Here is a 23,463-nt window from a genome sequence, read left to right on the forward strand (position 1 = left end):
ATAGGGAAGTTATGAAAATGCTTAAAAATACAAAAGCAAATTTGAAACAGAAGGGTTTTTTGTTTGTTTTCCATTGAAGTCAGCATTTTTGGAAGTAAAAAACAAAACAAAACAGAGACTAGTACATCTATACTTTGTACAGCAGGAATACGGTTATTATTCAGATGTATACACTGCATGTTACAGATGCTTTATAATTTTATAAAACAAAACCACGCACACGCACACACACACAATCACTGATTTTTAATCCTCAGTGCATTCTTGAGAATGGAGAGTGGTACTAAAGTAATTGCTCTACACCAAATAGTTACTGGGTATTTGATGTGAGTAATGCTATGCTGAAGATGGAAAGGGGCACATCCTTTAAATGTGCTGCTGGCCAGTATAGGTAAGTGAACTCGGGTTGTGTGGTGGCCAAACTGTTCCACACTGGCCCTTGACTTCAGAGTATTGTAGTTTCACCATTTAGTTCTTATGCAATTTCAGTGCATGGGATTAAACTAAGCAGACTGATGACTAATAAGGAGTCACCGTTTTTGGCAAATGGATTATTTTCAAAGTCCAGTTTTATGGTTATTGGGAAAATTTTTAATACAGCTGAGTTCTTTTGGAGGTCGTAAAGATCAATATCTCTTTCTTACTTTCTATCGAAAACTCCCCTAGTGAGGCACTCATCCCCACAACCGAATCCATTGCTTCTTGTATTTCTTTAATCTTGATCTTGTTTGAAAGGAGCTTTATCCAGAGCACAATTTCTTCATTCATAACTAAATTTCTTTCAGACATTAAGACAGCTAATATGCAATTATATAATTAAAAGTCTTCTTTCATCTGGATTTTACTAAATCTATAACTGTTTTAGCCAGTAAAAGCAAATTATATTTTGGCCTCTAAAACGGATTTATATACTTTGAACATCTTTTGGGATGTATTTGCCCTTGAATTATGAGATAGAAAATACTTTCTGTGACTGGATCTGTTAATACCTGTGGAGGAAGCATCTGGTACCCTTGTTCTTGGGCTGGTGTTCATTCTACTGGCTGGAGTCACATTCAGAATTAAAGTGGGGATAAAAAGAGGGTTTTTTCCCCACCAAATGCCTTAGTCCTATTTTTATATAGCATATGATTATTTCTAACTATAAAAGTAGATATGATTATTGTGGAAGATTTGGGAACCACAGGAAAATGCAAAGAAAATAAAAATTATTCTATCCTTATTCTGTTATCTCTAATTAGCAACTATACACAAATGTTGACTTTTTTCATTCTAGTCTTTTTTCTAGGTATAGATACTTTTAAACAAAATTGAGATCATATGGAACAAATCATCTTATAGTCTGCATTCCCAATGAACACTGCTTAAAAACATTTTCTCATTTTATTAAATATCTTACAGATTTTAAAAACTTTATCCATTGCTGAATATTTATATTTTAAAATTGCTTAAAATGTTATTACTTTAATAGAAAACTTCTTTGTACATATCTTTATGTATATCTTGGACTTTTTTTTACAGATAACTTTAATCTTTTAAAAATTTATTGGTTTCAAGGAATGACAAGTAATTCAGTTTCTCCTCTCTAGCAATTCTGGCTAAGTCCTCTTGTCTGCAAGAATTGTATCTTTATAACACCATCATGTTGGTCTGTCCGGAATGGTGCAGTAACACTTCATTTATCTAACAACACCATTACGGAACTTCTCATAAATAAATTTTTCACGTAACTGAAACACCCTTAAAAGTGTCCATACTAGGTTATTGTAAAGTATGTGAATGTGATTCTTTCTAAAATTAAATTACATATGTTGCTATCCTCTTTAACATAATGAAAGTATTTGAAAATCATAATTTAACCCCTCTGGTCTAAATCACAAGCGTCCTGGGACTTCCTTTGGTGGTCCAGTGGTTAAGACTCAGCGCTTTCACTGCATGGGGCTGGGTTCGATCCCTGGTCGGGGAACTAAGATCCCATAAGCCATGTGGCATGGCCAAAAAAACCCCAAAAAACAAAACAAAACACACAACACACAAGCATCCTTGTAAACACTAGTTATTATACAGTCAGTTCTGCTAAAATGCAATATATGTGTTTCTAAAAACCACCATGCTATGCAGTAAATCCCCCAGTGCTTAAGGGAAAAGTAGGATCAGGGACATAACACTCAAAAACCTTTATCAATGAGGCAGCCCAGCACTGGAGCCTACCTGGGCTCTTTGGTGGGGCTGATGGCAGACTCTGGGAGGGCTCACGCCAAGGAGTACTTCCCAGAACTTCTGCTGCCAGTGTCCTTGTCCCCATGGTGAGACACAGTCACTGCCCGCCTCTGCAGGAGACCCTCCAACACTAGCAGGTTACCTGCACCACTCGTAGAGCCATTTGTGAGGAAAGCCTGTCACATGGCCCTGCCGACCTGGCCACAGCTGACTGAATCACAGGGGACACGGGTTCAAGCCCTGGTCTGGGAAGATCCCACATGCCGCGGAGCAACTAAGCCCATGCGCCACAACTACTGAGCCTGCGCTCTAGAGCCCACAAGCCACAACTACTGAGCCCACGTGCCACAACTACTGAAGCCTGCGCACCTAGAGCCTGTGCTCTGCAACAAGAGAAGCCACCGCAATGAGAAGCCTGCACACCTCAACAAAGAGTAGCCCCTTTCGCCACAACTAGAGAAAGCCACGCACAGCAACGAAGACCCAACACAGCCAAAAATAAATTAAAAAAAAAAAACCTTTATCAGTGACACATTAAAAAAAAGTAAGATGGGAACTGAATAAAAATCGGAGCACAGTTTTACACATATTAGTTGGCCAAGAAGTAAATAGATAAAAAGTGCACTAAATATGGCATTTTACCTTGAGAAAGTCGTGACATTTCCTGTGGACTGAGGCCCTGGAAGGGTTGCAGTTTATGCGTCACTGTGAAGTGGTGGAAAGAGGGTTACCTGAAATCAGAAGGAAAGTTGGGGCACCCAGCTTGGAGGGCTGTGGCTCGGCACATGTCGGGGGGACTGAGATCGCCAACAGATATTTGAGGCGTGGGTTTTGTGCCTTTTGTGTATCCTTAGACAGCTGGGTTCCGCCCCGTGCAATCTTCTGCTATTACCTAATGTTTCTTGCAGTGAAATTATACCTAAACAAATGTGAAAATGAAGTTACGCTCAAGTTGCTCCCTACTGTATCAACCTTGGAGCAAACACGAGTGTTATAGGAGAACTGAGTGTACTATGTGGCACCAGGGTGATGTCTAGGGGATATTTCTGCTTGTCTCTATCCTAAATGGAGTTAATACATGTAAAAACACTTAGAGAAGAACCTGGCTTGCGAGTGGATACTGTGTAAGTGTAACAATAACATTGTAACAGTAATAGTAACTCTAAACTGTAACAGTAACAATGACAGTAATAATAAATGATGACTATTGATGCCTGTGGGATTCTGACTGCCTACCGTGGCAGTGCTTCCTGCCTCCTCCTAAAGGACCTATTTCTCAATCTCTTATGGCTTTTAAATGAATTTATCACGCTTCTTAGAATTACATCTAATGTGCGGCCCAGTGTGGGAGAGGCTGACAGGTGCACAGACTTTAGGTTATGGTGTACCTGTGGCATCTGTTACACCTACTTAAACTCGTTTATCTTATGAATGATGTATTACCTATGTATTCGTTCACAGCATTGTTGGGGGAAGTAACTTATGTTTTAAGTGAGATTATCATCATGCAGAATTTTCGGATTTTCTGTTTTATTAGAAAAAAATTGGGACTTCCCTGTTGGCGCAGTGGTTAAGAATCTGCCTGCCAATGTAGGGAACGTGGGTTCAAGCCCTGGTCCGGGAAGATTCCACATGCCTCGGAGCAACTAAGCCCGTGCGCCACAACTACTGAGCCTGTACTCTAGAGCCCTTCGGCCACAACTACTGAGCCTGCGTGCCACAGTTACTGAAGCCCGTGCACCTAGAGCCTGTGCTCCACAACAAGAGAAGCCACCACAGTGAGAAGCCCGTGCACCGCAACGAAGAGTAGCCCCCGCTCACTGCACCTCTAGAGAAAGCCCGCGCAGAGCAACAGAGACCCAGTGCAGCCAAAATAAATAAATTTATTTTTTAAAAAAAGTTAACACGCCTCTTTCTTCTCATTCCCACCTTCAAAAGTGAAGTGTGCTTCAATGGATACATCTGAAGGGCATTTACAAGTTGTTGATGAATTTCTTTAAGTTGTTATTGTTCACTTCTATTTACAACTGCTTCTGTGTTTGTGAGATGAGCTCATCTTTGGAAGGTGAGGCAAGCAAGTGTGATTTCGGAAGACCTTCCCTCCCAAGTCACAGTATAATTAGAAGTCCACATCCTCCCTAAGTTGCTTTTTAGAACTCCCTGAGAAGGACATTTTTATCGTGAACGGTTGCCAACAAGCCTTGCTGATTCCGGCTTTAGTAACTTTAATTAGATGACAGATCAAAACACCATCTAGATTTAGCAAGTCTTGTTAGTATTGTTCTGAAAGAAAAGAAGCTAATATAGCTCATCATTTAGATATTCCAATGAAATCTGTATTTTAATTATGCAGAGACTGTGAATAGCAATGGGGTGTTTTGATTTTTAATTTCTAATCTGACTTTGAATGTTAACTTTTTGTCTCTACACAATTTCTAGATATATTCGGGCTGCCTGACCTCATTGAGTGATTGCTATTAATTAACAAGACTTTGTGGGAAAAGGGAAATTGCCTTCTGAGCTTTGTACCAAAGACCTGGGAAAAGTAAGTAATTTTCTAATTTGCTTTTTAAAAATTTTGTTACATTTCTCTCAGAAAGTTAACAGTTTGTCTGTGGCTTTTCTACTTCCTTTCTTTCCTGGCTTTGTAAGTTTTATGTGCTCTTACAGACTTGAAACATGGAAAGGGACTCAGGAGACCTTTAAAAAAAAATAAAACAACGTTTCAGGAGATTAGGATGACTTTCTGCAATGTGCCATTTCTTTGTGATTTCATAAACTGAGTCCTCAGGGTTGTGATAAAACCTTTATTAGGTGTTCAGTAGATGAATTAAACTCTAAAGGTAAGACAGTGTAATATGGTGTGACGGAAAAGTGAGTCCAGTTTTCTGAGCTTCAGGAGTTTTAGACTTTTAGATAAGCTCTTTGGTTCTGAATTTTTTAGAATAAGAATGTAATCCATTTGGTTCTTTTCTTGTCTGGAAAGGAAAATAAAATGTGGAATCACTTGTTCAATAAGTCCCTCATGTAGCTTGGTTTTGGAAGAATTGATGCATCTGTCAGTTTTATTGTTTTATAACTTTTTCGAGAAACTCTAAGATAGTTTAATTGAGAAACCTGTGTGAATGGCTTGACTATCTTGTAGAAAAAATTGTTCGGCGCCATAAAGTTCAGTTTATTTCCCTGATCTTTTTGAAGAGAAAGGTAAAATGGGCCCTAAAAGTAATACAGTCTACTTTTTTGTAGATAGTACTTGGAAATGTGAGTGGCCCATAAGAATGTAAGGGAAACAACACACATACACATACACACGCATTCACACACACCTCCTTTCTGGTGTATTCCAGAAGCAATATCATTGACAGTAGGAACTGTTTGCTCATTAAATCACTAGATAGTTTTCTAAACTTTGTATTCTTTGTGTATTGCAGCTCCTCTACATTTCTGACAGTACAAATGAGATAGTTGAAACATTCCTAAAACAAAACAAGACAGAAAAGAGCTATACTCTAGAAGTTCCATAGAAGCATTAAACAGTAAGATCAGATTTTATTGTTATATTGTTTGTAGTGTAAATTTATTTAGAACTAAATTGTGTGTTATTTGAAATAATTTTAATAAGGTAAGGGTCTTTAATTATGAAGCTGTTTTGAAGTTAAATAAGATGTACTGAAAAAATATTACATACACACACGGAGTATACACACACCACAAAAACAGTTTCTGAGAGCCATCAAGTCTCTGCTAAAATATAAATCCAATGAAAGCAAGGACTTCGAAAATTTTCTCCAAAAACATTTTTTTTTTGTTACAGTGAAACATTTGCAGTAGTGAAATACTATTGTCAGTGGAATTAAAAAAAAATGATAGCAATATATTTAGTTGAATTTTTTAGCCTTGTATTCACATATTAACCTTAAAATAAAGGATATTTATTCCATCCTGGAAGGATATTTGAAAGAGGATTATGTTGGAAGTCACCAGTCTGTCCACAGAAGTAGAACGAAAAGAGCAAAAGATTAATTCTCTGGCCATTAGGATCTCAATATTTGCAGTGGTGTTTAGATTGGAAATACAACTTAGCCCCAGAAAGTGAGCTACTTAAACTGCCTTTCAAATAATTTAGCATTTCTTTAAAATTTAATATAGTCCCTGGTGAAATATTTTTCTTCCATTACACCAAAATATTCCCTTTGTGATATTGCTGTAAAAGTTAGTTTTCCATTTTGTAGAAGCAAGGCATCAGTAGGACTTTTGATCAGCACAGTAAGCTAAAGACAGTCCCTGTGTTACCAAAGGGACTATGGCAGAAGGATCCCTGCTTACTGAAACTGATGTCATAGGTGAAAATTTATATGCACAGAAGGATGTTCACAGTTGACTTTTAAGTTAAAAAGAAGGTGGTTATAATGCGTACGTATGCTCTGTATAAATCTAGTGCTGAAGAACTAGTTATATGGAAGTAAACATTAAGGGAGAGGGCAGAGTGGGGGGAGATAGAGGGAAGTCCCTTCTGAAATTTACAAAAGTCACAGGTGAATGTTTCTGACAGTACTTTGAAAACTGTAAGGGGTACTTAAATGAATTGGTGACTTATTTTGGGGGAAGTTAGTGCAATTTTAGGGAAAATTCAGAACCCTAAACAACCACCACACTTCCTTTTTTTTTTTTTTTTTTTTTTTTTTTTGCTGTACGTGGGCCTCTCACTGTTGTGGCCTCTCCCGTTGCGGAGCACAGGCTTCGGACGCGCAGACTCAGTGGCCATGGCTCACAGGCCCAGCCGCTCCATGGCATGTGGAGTCTTCCCGGACCGGGCACGAACCCGTGACCCCTGGATTGGCAGGCGGACTCTCAACCAGTGCGCCACCAGGGAAGACCCCACACTTCCTTTTAACTCCCAGTTTCCTCTACTTTTAGTTTTTTCTTAATCACAAATATGTTTTCAAAGACTTCCTTGTTTCAAGTGTTTTATTTAATTGTTTGAAGTAGGTTTGTGGAAACTTGAGTCTATAATATTGACAAAATGTGGATGCACTTTTGAAAAATTAGCCATGGATTATTTTAAAAGAAGTAGAAAATAGCTTGTATTTTATTATCCTGTTTAATACATATTTATGTTTATTTTTATGTTAATACTATCAGAGTAGTATATGCTACAAATTATTTGGTATCCTTTCTTTTCCACTTAATAAATAATGAATTCCCATGCTAATAAATATTTGTCTAAATATCATTTTTAGTGAAAGAGAAACAGTTGAATCTTAGCTTTTTGTTTAATTTTAGGTGATCTTGGCTTTCAGTTAGAAGGGAGTATAAGTATGTGAAATATATGGTGTGGGTTTTTCATCTGTGAGCAGAGAATAGACTAGGATTCACCTTCTACAATCTCTACTGTGTTTACTGTAACCAGACATGTTCTGAACAGGAGGCTTGTGGGACTAAATATGTGTTCAAAATGGTAAATGTCACTGTTTGACAGGTACTGTGTATAAAGCTTGTGTCTTCTTTGGTCCCTTTGTTATATTACAAGAGTGCAGGTGACATCTTCCTCCCGCTTAGCTGTCTTCATCAATATTTCTGTGCCTAAGGAAGGATTCTACCCATGTATTTCTTCCTCCCAAGAAGCTCTTAATATCTCAGATGAGGTGATGGGTACAGAAGGAACGTTTCATAGACTTTGGAATATAATTTATTGGAGCAAATTGAAATCCAAATTAATTGGAGATGCAAAATGTATTGTAGACCTTTGCATGCCTTCTCAATTTTAGGTTCATTTATCAAGCCAGCATTTTTTGCACAACTACCATGTGCCAGGCACTGTGTTAGGAGCTCCTTATACAGAGATGAATGAGATATGCTCTTGCTTTCAGGGAACTTAATTTGAGTTTCAAATTCAGATTCAAATAACATGTATTCAGTGTGTATCATGTGATATTCTGGATATATTCAAATGAGGCGTTTGACTACTAACATTCAGTAATGATATTCATTGACCCACCCCTTCCAAAATAAATCATGAATAGAATTTTCTAATCCTTAAGGGTTTTTTTTTCATTATATTTTCCTGAACTTTTGGTACCTGCAACTGCTTGTTAAGTTAAATTAGCAAATAGGAAAAAAAAAGTTAATGAATAACAAGCATTTAATCAATAAACTTAGAAAAATGATTTAAAAAACATGTGTGTATATATTTGTACACACGTGTACACACACACACACACACACACACAATATTTGGGAAGCAGTATGTATATAATGCAGTTGTAATTTCTCCTAGTAGAATAATTCTTGGTTCATGTGGTACAGTTAAATATACCAAGATTTCTGATATTCTGCCCTTAGACTGGCTCCGCTGTCTGAACAAGTGTGGAAGTCATAGCAGTGAGTTACTAGATTGTCACAGTAATTCTTAGGGTAGGGATTATTGAAACTCGGGGGAAAGTAACTCTCCAGCATTCACACAGCTAGAAAAGGTTTGAGTTAGGATTCTAACTGTGATCCATCTAACTTTAAAGCCCATGAGGTATCCGTCTGACTCTGGTGAGCTTGTAGGGAAGATGGATTCACAAATGCTGTGGGCCTCCTGAGGAAGGGGCGGTGTTTTCCCGAGGAATCAGGAGTCTGTGTGGCATTGGGCATGTTCCCCATTTTCTCAAAGTCCATCTCTTCATCTTTAAAGAAGAGTTGGTAGTAGGATCTAGCAGGGCATTGGACCAGAGCAATTAAGGAGCATTGGTAAGAGAAGTAGCTAGGCATGTGAGTTGGAGAAATAATAGGTCTGGGACTGGAAGCCACTGCTAGCAATTAACCCTGGGAGTGTGCTGGGAATTGTAGTAAGAGTTTTACATATTTCGTCTTATTTAATCCTATATATCAGTTCTGAGAGGTAGGTGTTATCGCCCCGTTATAAAGATTGTGAAACTGAGGCTCAGTGAGGTTAAATAACTTGTCTAATGTCACATAGCTAGGGAGTGGAGTGGTCAACATTTGAACTCAGGTCTGTATGACTCTCATGTTTATACTCTTAACCACTGTGCTATGATCAGAAGTAATCCTTTCTGTGTGTCAAACTCCCTTAATACCCTACTTCAGTCTCTCTGATAGTATATTCTGCTTTTATCTTTTATTGTTTTTAACTTGAATTGGGTTATAGTTATTTACATAATGTTTAATAGACTGTAAGGTCTTGAGGCCTGGGATCCAGTCTCATTCACTTTTTTTTTTTTTGTCTTTCATAACTCTTTGCTCAATAAAATTTGCATTGATAAGATGAATAATCTCTAAGATATTTTTTCCCTTGAAATTCAGTGTTTTAAAATTATATATGTAAAGCTTCTGTTGAAGTTATATCAAGTGTTACTTAAATGGGGGTAATTGGATTTTAGTTTGATATTTGTTTATTTATTTATCTATTTAGTTGTTTGATATCTAGATTGATCTCTAAAGTTTCAGGAAATTCCTAATTGCCACTTTATCTTGTGACTTGCTGTCCAAAACTGAAGCTGAGACTAAAATGCACTTCTCGTAAGCCCTTTTGGAGGCTGTAAAGCTGTGCTTGCTGCTTCATTGCTATGGCAGGTATAAAACTGTCTTAAATGATATTTTTGAGTCCATAAAAAATACTACACCATCATTCATGCAGGTAAGGACCTCAGTTTGTGAAAATACGTGGAGCCCTTGTGTTGACGGTTACTCCTGTTGGTCCTGGCTGGTTTCAGATTTAGACAACAAACAGAAGTACTTTTCTGGTTCAGGGCATATTATGGGAGACCGTTCAGGTCAGTCTGCCTAGGTTTGCACCCTAGTTTCTTGGTTTATGAGCTCTGTGACTCATGACAAGAAAGCATCTGTGAAAGGAAGATGGATAAGAAAACAGGTTGTTATAATAGGTTCATGTACTTGGTTCACTGGGAATTTAGGGAAGAAATATCCGTATTCAGACGGGAGCCACTTTTGCTCAGACACTCTTTAAAAGGAGGCCAAAACTGTGAGCTCGTAGGACAGAACTTGACGGTTCAGTATTACAGCCCGTGTTTATCCCTAACCCTTTGCTGTTTTTAAACCAGAGTTCACGTTCTCTTGTAACTACTGCATTTATTTTCCTGAACTCTAAGGAGGTAGTTTAGGCTTTGCTTCATGTTCCGTATGCTGGAGAGTAGGAAACGACGTCTTTTAAGAAAATAGAAAATGTTACTCAAGATCAACATTGCCTCTGGGCTTTGAAAAACTCTGGGGTTTCTTTCATCTTCCAAGAGAGCTGTGAGGAAGGAAAGCAAACCCTGGGGAAGTTTCATAGCTTGTCTCTGCTGCTGTTACTGGAAAAGGGGAAAGTAAGGGCCCGTAAATAGCTGTCACGGTCGCAGTTGATGGCAGGTTCAGGTGTGCTAGCAATAAAGCACAGGGAGCTGCTTATTCCCACGGCTGCTGCTCGGCCTGACAGCAGGAGAATGGGTCTCAGAACGTGGCTCTACAGTGGAAACAAAGTGTCCCGTCCATCACAGGCATACATTTCATAAATTTCAAGTTGCACAAAGATTCATGACGTTATTCCCTTTTGAGGTTTAATATCTTCGATTGCTAACAAGTTGGGTAAAAATACTCTTCAGCCTCCGTCTTATTCTTGTAGTTTTTGATTGCTTAGTTTTGCACTTTGAAGGAAGGGCAGACTTGGCCTGTACCTTCTTGATGGTGAAAAGCAGGAGCTATCAATAAATGCTGAATTTAAAAACCATTTCCAGGGTTACCTCCCCCTACTAAGTGACCCTTGCAAAAAAGCTTTAGTCTGCCGTAAGCTGGTAATCCCTTAATACATGGATACCCTTGTGGGGAAAATAAAATCGGATTGTATACCTTTCCCTTTTACTTGTGCACTAATTGTTATTCTCCTGCATTTAAAAGCAGATGTTAAACTCTCCCTTTGATGTTCCACAGCAGACAGACTCCAGTTGTGTGTTACCACTTCTGATGCTTATCTGTTGTTAAATGAAGATCAGCTTTGGCAAATTACAGTTTGATGGTTACATTTTGACCTGGAGCCACAGAACAGAATGGCATTTTATTCTTTCATCTGACATACATTTAGCGGGTTCCTGCCTGGCCCTTGACATAAACTGTTTTCAAATCTCACAAATACCGCAAAAACCTAGCAAACTTGATAGTGCTATCTCTATTTTATAGGTAAGAAAAATAAGGCATAGAGAATGATTAGAAAACTTGTCCAGGGTTACATTGCTATTAGGTGGCTGGGATTTGATATGGGGTTTTTGGCTGACTCCAAAGCTGTTACTGTGGTGGGGAGGCGGGGGAGGGAGTGGGGAGACTGCCTTTTGAGAGAGGAGTTGATCAATGGAGCAAAGATCTTGAGGTGTTGACATAAAAAAAAGTCATTAACCATGAGCCCGTCATTCATTCATTTATTCAACAGATATTTATTGAGTGTCTATTTTGTGCTAGACACTCTGCACGGTGCTGGAAATTCAGTGGTGGGCAAGACATAATCCTTCACCAGCTTCAAGGAGGAAAAAGGTGTGCAAGAAAGAGTGTTCCCCTCCAAAAGCTGCCGTGTCTTGGTTAGGAGAGCAGGAGAGCTTTTATAAAGTTTTTTTAAGATGTGGGAATTTTGACGCCTTAATGGAAGTTGTTTAGTTTATTCTTCTTTTATATCAATGTATATACTGTACTAAATTATCTACAAATAAATAGAGAGGTGACTTCACTAGGAAACTTGGCAACTGTACTCCTTGGTTGGGCTGCTTAGGACATGCAGAAATGGAGGCTGGGGTGAAATGGTATTGAGTTTTTGTTGTTTTTTTTTTTTAAATTTATTTGGTTGCGCCGGGTCTTAGTTGCGCCTCACGGGCTCCTTAGTTGCAGCTCACTGGCTCCTTAGTTGTGGCATGTGAACTCTCAGTTGCGGCAGGCATGTGGGATCTAGTTCCCTGACCAGGCATTGAACACGAGACCCCCGCATTGAGGGCGTGGAGTCTTAACCACTGCACCACCAGGGAAGTCCCCTGTATTGAGTTTTAAACGAAGTGTGGTGAATAAAAATTTGAACAATGAGCTGGCAAGGACTGAATCTAATTCAGTTTTGGGATCCCCATTTTATGTAGGAGGACTTAGCACAGTGCCTGGTATGTAGCAAGTTCCTAGGAATTCTGGTTTATTGGTTCAGTGATGAGACATAAAATAAGGAAGAGAGGGGAAAGGAAGCTTGTGGGTTGTGGGGTGTGGGTGGGAGATAAGGTAACATCGAGGAGGAGTGTGTGGGTAGCCGTAAAATAAACCGATAAATAAATAAGGAGAGCACACAACATATGACAGACTTGATTCATATGTACAAACCCTTTTAATATCCAACGTGGGAAGGAGCTGTGTTTATGTAATCTGGAAATGCCATTGCGTTTGGGTGCCTGAGAGAGAATGCAACTTTCTCTTGACCTTCTGATTGGACTCTTCTGACTTTCTATTCACACATGAACCCACTCTGCCCTCTTTCCCACCATGAACCTTATTTCACTTTTTTGAGACTTTCGGCTTTTAAGCACGGTGTTTGGTTCTTTAATAAGTAGGGTGGCAATGTGTGTCAGTTTGCTGGGACAGTCCTGACTGTGCCTGTTGCTATTTTTGATAATGCCCCCTTTCAGAACCAAGTGTTCTGGTTTGGATGATAAATTAAATGGCCACCCTACTAATAAGGGAATTTGGTGACATTCTGTATCATTAAAAAAAATAATCTTTACAGCATTCAGATTACTTTGATGAATTACCTTAATGTGGATGTAGTACCTGTAAAATTTCGAAGCAGACTAGTGTCTGATGTCTTATAATAAGTAGGAAGAAGAGAAAATGAGCGGTACCTGAAAAGATTCAGATGTAGAGAGATATAAGCCAATTTCAACAAGAACTTTAATTACAACTAATGACTGGCATAGCCTATGAGAAAGGGCATTTAAAGACTGTCCTGATGATGGGCAGTGTTGAGGGAATCTAGCATCTTTTGAGATAATCTTGTCTTGATTGCTCGTTTTTATTTAGAGTTTCAGTGTTTCCACAGCAGTGGTAATTTAATTCAGATGTGCTTTCATTTGTTCTCTAAGTAGAAAGTAGAGGAAATAATTTCTTAGAACAGAGGTTTTGTCAGAGGTTTAAATAAATGACCGGAGGGGAAGTTGTTGAATTCAAACTTTTTCCTTAAATCTGTTAAATTGTGTCTTTTGTAATAATAGTAATAATATTTTAATAGTAATAATATTTTAATAGTAATAATATTTTAATCAAGTGAGATTCACATAGGAATTCAGTGCACATTAATAGAATATATGCTGGGGCTTTTCTCTTAATAAACAGGGTTAAATTGGTTTTATAGTTCACATGGATTTGAAGACATGAACTAGTATTTTGTCATACAGATATATGTAAAAGCTTTTTAGGTGTTCAGGTAATGCTTGACAATAATTGCAGCATGAGAGTTGGGTAGGATTAAAATCATGCTTATTAGACCAGTCTTTTCCATATTAATATTGATATTTTATGAGATAATGATGCATTTACCTTCAAGTCCCATAGTTTCTTGTTCCCTGCAATGTTATCTTTCATAGGAGGGTGGATTTCCAGAGTAGAGGGACTGTTTCTATACAATCTTAAAATTGTTTTGGAATAAAATTCTGGCTCTGCCTCAGGCTATCTGTGGGTGAGTTCTTTCTCTGAGCCTCGGTTTTCTAGCCTATAAAGTGGGAATAATGGTATCTATTGCTTAGAGTTTATTAATATAGTGTTTATTCATTCCTGCATCTGTGATAAGTACTAACGAAAAGGTTAATGTTCTCCAAGGCTTAGGAATCAATAGCAGAAACTGAGATGGAGAGACATGTATTATTGTTGGAAGGATGAGACTCAAAAAGTTGACAACCAGATTCTGGCCAATCAGAATGGATGCTGACTATAAACATTGGACAGTCATCACGGTGCTCACCTACTGAATATCATCCTGTGTTATTGGTATCAGGAAATCTGTTTAACCTGTGATGATTTGCAAGAAACCCATTGTGTCTCCTAGTTATAAACTAATGCTTCCTCTTCTGAGGTGATTGGGAAAGGACACCATCTTCATATGATGAGGTGAACCTAGCTCTCATGCCAGGATTCCTGTCCCAAGGTTCCCTTTTCTTTGGGGACCTTGCTAATCATTGCTGCCAGCACTGTGATAGCTCTGCTATCCCACTCTGCTTTCCTATTTCCCACTCCATCCTTAGCTTGGAAGCATGTCCTTAATTCCCTGTAGTAGATAAAAGTTGAGTTTATGACCTTCAGCAAAACCCTGAGAGTCCCGTAAAATTGCTACTAGATATGGCATACTGAGACCCATCCTCACTGGACCCTTACAAGGCTACCTCTCTGGCCTAGACCACCAGCCCCCTCTCCCAGAAGGGACTATCAGCATATTTAGTTGTAGAGGCCAGGCATCAAATAGATTAAGGTCCTGGAAGAGGGAAGATTTCTGCCAGGTCTTTCCTTCCTAGTTTTCATTTCTTATCTCAGGCTCTGCCTCTTCCCAGAGTAATTGACACTGGGAAGTCCACCTCTCACAGGGCAGATCCTAACCGCTTACCCCAGGGATGGGACAATAACCACAGCTATCAAAAAATTCAGAATCAGGGGCTTCCCTGGTGGCACAGTGGTTGAGAGTCCGCCTGCCGATGCAGGGGACACGGGTTCGTGCCCCGGTCCAGGAAGATCCCACATGCCGCGGAGCGGCTGGGCCCGTGAGCCATGGCCGCTGAGCCTGCGCGTCTGGAGCCTGTGCTCCGCAACGGGAGAGGCCACAACAGTGAGAGGCCCGCGTACCGCAAAAAAAACAAAAAAAAACTACAAGAGATAAGTGTTGGTGAGGATGTGGAGAAAAGGAGCTCTTATGCACTGTTGGTGGGATCGTAAAATCGTGCAGCCACTATGGAAGACAGTATGGAGGTTCTTCTAAAAATTAAAAATAGAACTACCATACGATCCAGCAATTCCACTTGTGGGTATATGTCTGAAGGAAATGAAATCACTATCTAGAAGAGATATATTTGTTCCCCCATGTTCATTACAGCATTGTTTACAATAGCCAAGACATGCAAGTATCCGTCACCAGCTGAATGGATAAAGAAACTGTGGCATATATATCCAGTGGACTATTATTCAGACATCAAAAAGAAGAAAATGCTGCCATTTGCAACAACATGGATGGACCTTGAAGGCATTATGTTAAGTGAAATAAGTCACACAGAGAAAGACAAATACTGTATGATCTCACCTATGTGTACAATCTAAAAAAATCCTGAATTTACAGAAACAAAGAACAGATTGGTGGTTGTCTGAGGTGAGGGGTTTGTGGGTGGGAGAGGTAGTCAAAAGGAACAAACTTCCAGTTATAAGATAAATAAGTCATGGGGATGTAATGTGCAGCGTGGTGACTGTAGTTAACAATACTGTACTGTACATTTGAAAGTTGCTAAGAGAGTAGATCCTAAGAGTTCTCATCACAAGAGAAAAAAATTTTTAACTATACATGGTGATGAATGTTAACTAACTTACTGTGGTGACCATTTAGTCATAAATACACATGTCAAGTCATTATATTGTACACCTTAAACTAATACAATGTTATATGTCAGTTATAGCTCAATAAAACTGGAAAGAAAAAGAAATCATTTTGTGGGGAGATTTTTTCTGCCAACAGACTAAGGTGGTACTCCCGACCTGAAGCTCAGGAGTTTTATTAGGGAAGATGGAGAAACACTGGGAACCTAGATTCTAGTCCCGGTTTTGCTAACTGCTAGTTGTGTGACCTTGAGTTACATAGGTACCCCTTCCTGGGGTCCTCATTTTCTTATCCATAAAATGATTTTCACATGTAATATGATTTTAAAGGTCTTTGTCAATCAGAAATTCTATGCATCTATAATAACTCCTAAAAATGCACCGTACAGGGCTTCCCTGGTGGCGCAGTGGTTGAGAGTCCGCCTGTCGATGCAGGGGACATGGGTTTGTGTCCCGGTCCGGGAAGATCCCACATGCCGCGGAGCAGCTGGGCCTGTGAGCCATGGCCGCTGAGCCTGTGCATCCAGAGCCTGTGCTCCGCAACGGGAGAGGCCACAACAGTAAGAGGCCCGCGTACTGCAAAAAAAAAAAAAAAAAAAAAATGCACAGTACAATTTTTGAACAAATTGAACCTCTCTGTATCTGATGATGGTGATTACCTTCCTTGACACTGCCCTGGTTTGTGACTGTAGCTGTTTTGTGGAGACCCAGGTATCTGTTGATGGAAAAGGCCTTTCTACCCATTATCTGATATTATACTATTCCGTTGGTATGCTTTTCAAGTGCAATGGCAGAACAGGCTCACCAAGTCTCCCCTGTGATTGTCTCGTGCAAAAAGTTATGGATTTGGTCCATTGTCAGCCTGAATGTTAGTGATGATGCCACCCTATTTTAAACGTTGAATCCTCTGTATGTCTGAATGGTAGCTTTCAATTCGCAATGTTCAATATATTACTTTATAGGTTGATTAATTATTATTAATGTCTGTTGGTAACTTGGAGCAATTCACCCTTAAAATTTACTGAAAGAGAGAATATGTGCGGACTTCACAATTGCAGAAATGTCTTTGGGGTTTTGATAAGGATTCCATTGAATATGTGTATCTCTTTGGGTAGTATTGACATCCTAACAATATTAAGTCTTCCAATCTATGAATGCAGGATATCGTTCCATTTATTTGACTTTTCTTGAATTTCTTTCAGCCACATTTTGCAGTTTTCAGTGTATAAGCCTTTTGCCTCCTTGGTTAAGCTTATTCCTAAGTATTTTATTCTTTTTTGATTCTGTTATAAATAGAATTATCTTTAGTCTTCATTTTGGATTGTTCATGGTTAATGTATAGAAATGCAACTGATTTTTGTGTGTTAATTTTATATCCTGTAACTTTGCTGAATTTGCTTATTCTACCTTTTTTTTTTTCTTTTTCTGGAATCTTTAGTGTTTTCTACATCTGTGATGGGTTTTCATGTCATCTGTGAACAGAAATAATTTTACTTCTTCCTTTCCAATTTGGATGCTTTTTATTTCTTTTTCTTACCTAATTGCTCTGGGTAGGGCTTCCCGTACTATATTGAACAGAAGTGGCAAGAGTGAGCATTCTTGCCTAGTTCTTGATCTTAATGGAATAGCTTTCAGCCTTTTCCATTATTGAGTATATTGTTAGCTGTGGGTTTTTCATATAAGGCCTTTATTTTGTTGAAGTAGTTTCCTTCTATTCCTAATTTGTTGAGTGTTTTTTTATCATGAAAGAATATTGAATTTTTCAGGTTTATTTTCTGCATCAATTGAGATGATCAGGTGATATTTTTTTCCTTCATTCTTTTAATGTGGTGTATTACATTGCTTGATTTTCATATGTTGAACCATCTTTGCATTTCGGCAATAAATGCCACTTTTAATATGCTGTTGCATTCTGTTTGCTAGTATTTTGCTGAGGATTTTTCCATCAGTATTCATAAGGGATAATGGTCTGTAGGGGTTTGTCTGTTTGTTTTATGTAGAAAACTTTCGTTGGTATTAGTGTAATGCTATAGCTTCATAGAATGAATTTGGAAGTGTTTCCCCCTCTTTCATTTTTTTAGGAGGACTTGAGAAGGATTCTTCTTTTTTAAATGTTTGATAGAACTTACTGGTAAAGCCATCTGGTCCTAGGCTTTTCTTTCTGAGATTACTGATCAGTTTTGTTATTAGTTATAGGTCTGATTTTCTTTCTTCATAGTTCCATCTTGGTAGGTGTTTTTAGAAACGTACCCATTTCATCTAGGTTGTCAAATTTGTTACCATACAGTTGTTCATAGTACTCTTTTATAATCCCTTTTATATCTTTACAATTGGTAGTAATGTTCTCTTTTTTATTTCTGATGTTAGTTATTTGAGTCTTCTTCCCTTTTTTTTAGTCTAATTAAAGGTTTGTCAATTTTGTTGGACTTTTTAAAGAACCAGACTCTTGGCTTTGTTGATTTTTCCCAGAGGTTGGCTTTTATGACTTTTATTCATTCTTACAGTAAGCAAACTGATGTTTATATTAGTTTAGTATTAGACTTCTGTATTTTGTTTTTGTTATTTGGCAATGAGTAAGACCCCTTTGCCTTTACATATGTAGATGTATGAAGGGTTTAAATAATCGGTGCTTTTAAAATAATGCACTTGACATTTTTTCTTCTTGGGTGATATTTTTGTCTCACTGCTCATTGTAGTTTGTTCTTACAGTTGGTTGCATTGTTGTGGTTACTCTCTCAGGGATAGTTAAGGTGGTGTCCCGTGATTTGGTTTCCAACTGGAAAGTTCCTTACATTTTCTTCATGTTAAACTGCTAAAAGTTCAGGTGAGATTAATTCATTTCCATTATTATTTTAAGTAAAAAGCCAATTATTTATAGAAGTGCGTGAACTTAGGGAGGAAAGCTTAGAGGACTGGGTAGAAAATTACAAATTTTAACTCTGTTTTTGTGAACCATGATGCTTCATTCACTGATGTGGACTTACTGCTTCTTCCCATCTTACTCCTCCATGCAAAAATTTTGAGGTTACCAAAATTCAGTCAGTGGCCCTCTCTGTGATTATAAACCAACAGGAAGCTTCAGTATTACTTTCAAGGGAATGCCACTCAAAGCAATTCATTTCATAGCCCCCACCCTACCCCGAGCTAAAAAATCTTGTCCAGGCCTGTTGGCTTACCTTAATTACTTCTTCTGTCTTTTTTTTTTAATTAATTAATTATTAATTTTTGGCTGCATTGGGTCTTTGTTGCTGCGCACTGGCTTTCTCTAGTTATGGCGAGCGGGGGCTACTCTTCATTGCGGTGCGCAGGCTTCTCGTTGTGGTGGCTTCTCTTGTTGCAGAGCACAAGCTCTAAGTGTGCGGGCTTCAGTAGTTGTGGCTTGCGGGCTTCAGTAGTTGTGGCTTGCAGGCTCTAGAGCGCAGGCTCAGTAGTTGTGGCGTACGGGCTTAGTTGCTCTGCGGCATGTGGGATCTTCCCAGACCAGGGCTCGAACCCGTGTCCCCTGCATTGGCAGGTGGATTCCCAACCACTGTGGCACTAGGGAAACCCTTAATTACTTCTTGGTAGTCCATTTATTCAATCCATTTGGACCAAGTATATTTGATCTCAGGGGTATGATGAAGACTTGACTTCTGTTGTGTGATGTCCTTGTTTCTCTCATTATCCCAATCTTTATATAGACTTATTTGTGAGTCAAATAATTTATTTTGATAAGAGATTTCTATCACTTTCCTCATAGATTTGTTAGTTTCTTGTTATCTAGAAATCACTTTTATTTCACCAATAAAATAGTTTCTTGTACAGTTGCTTTATTCTGTTTATTCTTTTTTCTGTCTCATTGATTCTAAGACATACATCTTTCACATTTTAACATTCGTGAAATTTGATGTATGTTGTCATTGCTGACATCTTGTAACTATTCTTGGCAGCACTTTTGTTTTTATTCTTAGCACATAAAATAGTGGTGTAGCTTCCAGTAGCACTTAGATTTGATGAAATAAGTTTCTATTAATAATCATTGTAACAATTACTGTTAGACACGTAATGTTGAAATGCTACTTTTGCAAGAATCTGTAATGGCAATGTAACAGTTTTACCATAGGAGCTATAAATGACGATATAAATATCAAGTATTACAAAAAGTTTAGAGTGGAAAAATCACCTATAAGCTCCAAATCTATTTACTTAAACAAGTATTTTTGTGTGTATTTCATTCCAGTCTTTTTTAACATATGTATATATTTTTATTTGGTTGTAGTTGTAGTATACATCTTATGTTGACCCCTTCTTTTTTTATTATTGTTACATCTTAATTTCCTCTGTTGCAGGCCTTCATGTTTGTCATTTTTGTTTTTGTTTTTTTTTTTTTGCGGTATGTGGGCCTCTCACTGCTGAGGCCTCTCCCGCCGCGGAGCACAGGCTCCGGACGCGCAGGCCCAGCGGGCATGGCCCACGGGCCCAGCCGCTCCGCGGCACGTGGGATCCTCCCGGACCGGGGCACGAACCCGCGTCCCCTGCATCGGCAGGCGGACTCCCAACCACTGCACCACCAGGGAAACCCCATGTTTGTCATTTTTAATGGTTCCATAATCTATCCAGTCTTTGACCGTAGTAAAACAGCACATTGCCCAATTGTTGAAAATTCAGAATATTGCCATTTTTCCTATGATGAGTAATGCTTCAGTGAACACCTCTTTTGCGTATTTTTTGATTCTTAATTTTGACCATTTTCTTAGTAAAATATAACTTTGTAGAAGCCTCCTGAACTTTGTTTTATTGTCAAGAATCAATCTTTGTATTCAGATAAATCACCAAATAAATAGCTACTATTTTAGTGCCGTTCATTCATTCATCATCAGTATATTGGACTATTCTGTGTTCAGTGGTGCCAAGAGCTAAGTATTAAAAGTTCAGTAGGGCACACCTCTGACCTGTAATATCTCATAGTCCAGTGGGAGACTCAGACTGGTCACAAATAAATACAGCAATATGAGTGATGTTGGAAAGATATGGTAAAGTTTCTTAGTTGCATGAAGTTGACTTTGACAGTATTGTTGATTGGTATCCTTTATGATATAAGAGGTGTGGACGTATTCATGTCACATAAAATCTTTTAAGTGTGTATAATAGGCTTAATAATATGACAGAAATTGGTCTCAGTTGACCTATCCAACCTCTTGTCCTTCACATTTAAATCTTTCTGGGGGGCTTGTGATCCAGTGTTCATCAGTGTTCCATGTGTCATGTTTCTGCAATGTGCTAAGTTCCCTGTTGCCAGTAGGTGTGTCACATGCCGCATTCCTGTTCCACACCTACTACAAACTGCTGTGCTTGTAGTAAACGTTGAAGGATTGGTGTTCATTGGACTTGCTTTCAGTTACTACTTTTTCAAGTGAGCGATACTCTTTCACCATTTTATAGTTTCCTTAGAACTTCATTGACTGTCAGTTTACATTGTGTGATATTGGTGAAACCAATGCCATTTTAGTTACATCTTGTCATTTGTTTAAAAAATTTAGATGAAGAAGGTGTTTGAGAGATTATATACTGATATAGAGATTCTTATAGTAAAAGTTAAAAAAAAATCTGCTACTTATGATGGTTGGAAGCAGAACCTATGCAGAATGAAACAAAACCCCTCAGTGTGAATTTCTGAATGATCTCTTAAGCCATTGGAGAGGGGAGAAAAACAAAGAAATATTTCTATATACCTAAATATTAATTCAGGCTTTGGATATAGTGAGTCTGTTTTGGAAATAGCTTTTAGGGTTTCACCATTTTGAAATTCAGTAACTAGCTGTGAATTTGCCTCCTTTATACTTGTGTATCAGAAACTGAGCCTTATTTTAAAATTTCTCACAAAAGTAGTCTTGGAAAAAGCTTTTGAGACTGATTTCTTGGGATCCCCCCACCTTTTCATTTCTGAAACCTAAGTAGCAAAATCAAAACCTGTGCTTTGTTCTGTACAGAGCTAAAATCAAACCTGTGCTTTGTTCTGTACAGAGCTGTGGTGATTAGATTGCATATTTACTTTGACACACACGCATGTTGCTGTGTGGAATCACTGTCCATTGTAATCTCCAAATGAAACAGGGAGCTGGGGGCGGGGTGGTGATCTGGGATTAACTGAGATGAATTTATCTCAGCTTTTCAAAACACTGTGTGAGCACAATATAATTCACCTGGACAACTGTGGAATAAAGCTCTTGTTTTAGTGGCCATTAGATATTTTATAAAAACTGACGGCACAGGAGAAGAATATATGGTAAAGATGCTTTGGCAGTTGATAGAATTTGAAGTAGCATTTACATCACCAACTGAAATACAATTAATTTTTTTTCCAAAGTGATTTATGTAGCCTGACTTCTGTGACTGAGGGATTGATCTCTTGGCAAGTCTTTATGAAATAACACCACAGGAGGGGAAATTATGTGCGTACATCAGGCTTTGCATTTACTTTGTTAGCCTTCTTTACAGAGTGCGTATAATCTTGTTCAGTATGACTAACAAAAACTGTAGCTGTACTTTGTCATGAAAGACTTCCTCAGTTTCCAGAAACAATGGGCATCACAGAGAGAGGCTTTCTTTCTTTCCATCCACATTTCTATTAATGTCCTGATTGCACTTTACTCTTTTATGAAGCCCTTTTGGTCACATCAACAGTTGGTTCTAATCTATCTATCTTAACTTCCAGCTTCGTCTGCAAAATTTGTGTGGTTAGCCCAACACACATGCAGATAAATTGCCTAGGGTTCAGCTTTCTCAGTCTTGGAACTAAATATGCTGCAGTAGGCTGAGCTGATGGATGTAGCTTTTCAGCAATATTGATGTTTCTACGGCTGAATATAAATCTTTGGATGCCTTGGTTTGCATTTTCATATTCATGTGCAGTTCTTGACCACTGGTTTTCAGATAGCTTCAGCTCTCAGAAAGCTCTGTGTTAAGTAGAAAGACAAAGAAAATTGTTCTTCCTCACCCACTGCTCTTCTGCCCACTCACAACAGTGAGAATCGTTAGCACAAGTCTTTTGCCAAATGTGAGTAGTGACAACTCCCAGTTCACAAACTGATTACGTTCTCGTGGCTTGTTGTCAAGTCAGTTAGTGGTTTTGAACTTGGAATGTGTTTTCTAATGGGAGAAAAGAATTCAAAGAATAGATGAGCCCGCTAAAACTTTTAACCCATAACATTCCAGCGGTATAGTTTTATTTGTACTTTAAAACCTAACCTTCCCTCATGTTTCCCTGTGGAAAAATGTCCTTGATTCTGCTTTGTTATCACAAGGAACATAAATGTTTCATTCTTAACTTCAAGACATGTCCACCTATCTCCCCCTGCGTATCCTGGGGCAATGTATCAGGCAGGGTTCTGAGACAGAAGCAATGGAGACTGGCTGAATGCTTTACGCAGAGAAGTAATTTATGGAGAAGATGCTGTTGGGTGGTTTCTAGAACTGCTAAAAGTTAGGAAAAGGTCAGGAGCAATTAGAGACTATGCAGCCAGGTTCATAGCCAAGGTCATATGCTATGATTAGTTCTATGCAGGGTGGACCCTGTCACTGAACACAGGATCATGCTGGTTCACACTGACCACACCAATGGGACCAGACACTTGCTACCAACTCTGTCACCTCAGCCTCGGCTGCCTCTGGGCACTAGAT

General features: G+C 38.6%; 1 protein-coding gene across 8 annotated transcripts in view; it reads left to right on the forward strand.

The window, feature by feature from the left end:
• Nucleotides 1-23,463, forward strand: part of APBB2 (amyloid beta precursor protein binding family B member 2) — a 374,441-nt gene that overhangs the window by 105,497 nt on the left and 245,481 nt on the right. For 7 of the 8 annotated variants that reach the window (XM_082652799.1, XM_082652791.1, XM_082652796.1 and 4 more), the window contains one exon: nt 4,660-4,765. The gene's annotated coding sequence lies outside the window, so the exon portion shown is untranslated. Of the gene's footprint in view, nt 1-4,659; nt 4,766-5,651; nt 5,757-23,463 lie in introns of all 8 variants that reach the window. The other variant, XM_082652792.1, reaches the window with a different exon arrangement.

Source organism: Grampus griseus (assembly GCF_964374135.1).
Source record: "Grampus griseus genome assembly, chromosome: 4".
Classification (NCBI taxonomy): domain Eukaryota; kingdom Metazoa; phylum Chordata; class Mammalia; order Artiodactyla; family Delphinidae; genus Grampus; species Grampus griseus.